At 38.5% G+C, this 3,117-nt stretch overlaps 1 long non-coding RNA gene across 1 annotated transcript; it reads right to left on the minus strand.

Moving 5' to 3' along the window:
- Window positions 1-1,670: 1,670 nt before the first annotated feature.
- LOC126985676 (uncharacterized) lies at window positions 1,671-2,772 on the minus strand. The gene is made up of 3 exons (XR_007738897.1): window positions 2,667-2,772; window positions 2,074-2,469; window positions 1,671-1,974 (listed from the first exon to the last, which is right to left on the minus strand). It is a non-coding gene; the product is annotated as an uncharacterized LOC126985676 (long non-coding RNA).
- Between the last annotated feature and the right edge of the window lie 345 nt (window positions 2,773-3,117).

Here is a 3,117-nt window from a genome sequence, read left to right on the forward strand (position 1 = left end):
TCATCCATATATATATATTCATAAGTCGATTAACTCTTCTGTTTTCGATAATATATAAAGAGGAAATATATCAAATGTTTTTAGTAATAAAGTATCAAGGCAATAAAGGTTTGATAATGAAGTAGATAGATATTTTAGCGAGGAGAAAAGAGAAGATGAAAAAAAGGTTTGATAATGAAGTAGATATATATTTTAGCGAGGAGGAAAGAGAAGGAGATGAAAAAAGGTTTGATAATGAAGTAGATATATATTTTAGCGAGGAGAAAAGAGGAGATGAAAAAAGGTTCGATAATGAAGTAGATATATATTTTAGCGAGGAGAAAAGAGAAGATGAAAAAAGGGTTTGATAATGAAGTAGATATATATTTTAGCGAGGAGGAAAGAGAAGGAGATGAAAAAAGGTTTGATAATGAAGTAGATATGTATTTTAGCGAAGAGAAAAGAGAAGGAGATGAAAAAAGGTTTGATACTGAAGTAGATATATATTTTAACAAGGAGAAAAGAGAAGGAGATGAAAAAAGGTTTGATAATGAAGTAGATATATATTTTAGCGAGTAGAAAAGAGAAGGGGATGAAAAAAGGTTTGATAATGAAGTAGATAGATATTTTAGCGAGGAGAAAAGAGAAGGAGATGAAGAAAGGTTTGATAATGAAGTAGATATATATTTTAGCGAGGAGAAAAGAGAAGGAGATGAAAAAAGGTTTGATAATGAAGTAGATATATATTTTAGCGAGGAGAAAAGAGAAGGAGATGAAAAAAGGTTTGATAATGAAGTAGATATATATTTTAGCGAGGAGGAAAGAGAACGAGATGAAAAAAGGTTTGATAATGAAGTAGATAGATATTTTAGCGAGGAGGAAAGAGAAGAAGATGAAAAAAGGTTTGATAATGAAGTAGATATATATTTTAGCGAGGAGGAAAGAGAAGGAGATGAAAAAAAATATTAAGGTCACTCGGTTTAACATCATTCCAAGAACTCTACGTTTTCTTAATGACAATATATAAAGAAGACATTGAGGTTTATTAGGAGTATAGGTATTTAAAACTAAGACTGAAGGCAAGATTCGAAAAAGAAAAGATAGCTTAGAGAGAACAAATAAGATGAGATATGAAATAAGAAAATAAAACTAAAAAAGAATTGCATATAGTAAGATAAGGCAACAAATATATGAGATAATAGATTAACAAAGAAAATAAAAGAATTAAGACAAGATAAGAGAGTTTAAAGATTAATATTATAAATTATAGATATACATACTATAGATACTAACCTCTAATATAGATACCTACCTCTCTTTTGGCTACTCTTTACTTTTGTGGGAGCGGCGAGTAGCAGGCCTTTTTTTGTACCCTTTTTGCTGCCCTTGAGTCGTATCCTTTACTGGAAAAAAACAAAATGAACCCCTTGACTACGGATTTCCTACAGTCAGACCTCACCAAGCTACAGATATGGAACAAAAAGTGTCTGCTACAATTCAATGAAGAGGAATGTAAAGTCCTGCACCTTGGGAGGGGATATCCAGCACACCAATACCACATGGGAAACACTCCACTATCCACCACAGAAGCAGAGAAAGACATGGGAGTATAGTTACCAGGCTACCAGTGAAGGGATATCCAGCACACCAATACCACATGGGAAACACTCCACTCTCCACCACAGAGGCAGAGAAAGACATGGGAGTATAGTTACCAGGCTACCAGTGAAGGGATATCCAGCACACCAATACCACATGGGAAACACTCCACTATCCACCACAGAGGCAGAGAAAGACCTGGAAGTGTATGTTACCAGGCTACCAGTGAAGGGATATCCAGCACACCAATACCACATGGGAAACACTCCACTATCCACCACAGAGGCAGAGAAAGACCTGGGAGTGTATGTTACCAGGCTACCAGTGAAGGGATATCCAGCACACCAATACCACATGGGAAACACTCCACTATCCACCACAGAGGCAGAGAAAGACCTGGGAGTGTATGTTACCAGGCTACCAGTGAAGGGATATCCAGCACACCAATACCACATGGGAAACACTCCACTATCCACCACAGAGGCAGAGGAAGACCTGGAAGTGTATGTTACCAGGCTACCAGTGAAGGGATATCCAGCACACCAATACTACATGGGAAACACTCCACTATCCACCACAGAGGCAGAGAAAGACCTGGGAGTGTATGTTACCAGGCTACCAGTGAAGGGATATCCAGCACACCAATACCACATGGGAAACACTCCACTATCCACCACAGAGGCAGAGAAAGACCTGGAAGTGTATGTTACCAGGCTACCAGTGAAGGGATATCCAGCACACCAATACCACATGGGAAACACTCCACTATCCACCACAGAGGCAGAGAAAGACCTGGGAGTGTATGTTACCAGGCTACCAGTGAAGGGATATCCAGCACACCAATACCACATGGGAAACACTCCACTATCCACCACAGAGGCAGAGAAAGACCTGGGAGTGTATGTTACCAAGCTACCAGTGAAGAGATATCCAGCACACCAATACCACATGGGAAACACTCCACTATCCACCACAGAGGCAGAGAAAGACCTGGGAGTATAGTTACCAGGCTACCAGTGATGGGATGTCCAGCACACCAATACCACATGGGAAACACTCCTCTATCCACCACAGAGGCAGAGAAAGACCTGGGAGTGTATGTTACCAGGCTACCAGTGAAGAGATATCCAGCACACCAATACCACATGGGAAACACTCCACTATCCACCACAGAGGCAGAGAAAGACCTGGGAGTATAGTTACCAGGCTACCAGTGAAAGCCAAATCCGTGCCAATCGCAGCGGACGGGTTAAAAGGTGACCGGGAACAATGCATTAAACAGGAAAAAAATGACTGTCAACTCAATTATATATAAACTAATGAATGAAAGTGCTTTGATAATGCGATAAAAAATAGATAATGATTCAATATTAAGTTAACGTGGATATTTAACGCGTGAATGGAGAGACAAAGACATCTGAAAAAATAACAGGAGATTAATAATTCACTAAGTCACTTAGTTTAATATGAATCAATGGACGTGCTTTGATAATTATAATAAGAAAGAAAGAAAGAAAATTGATAAATGTTTAATATAAT

This window comes from Eriocheir sinensis, chromosome 60, assembly GCF_024679095.1.
Source record: "Eriocheir sinensis breed Jianghai 21 chromosome 60, ASM2467909v1, whole genome shotgun sequence".
NCBI classification, from domain to species: Eukaryota; Metazoa; Arthropoda; class Malacostraca; order Decapoda; family Varunidae; genus Eriocheir; species Eriocheir sinensis.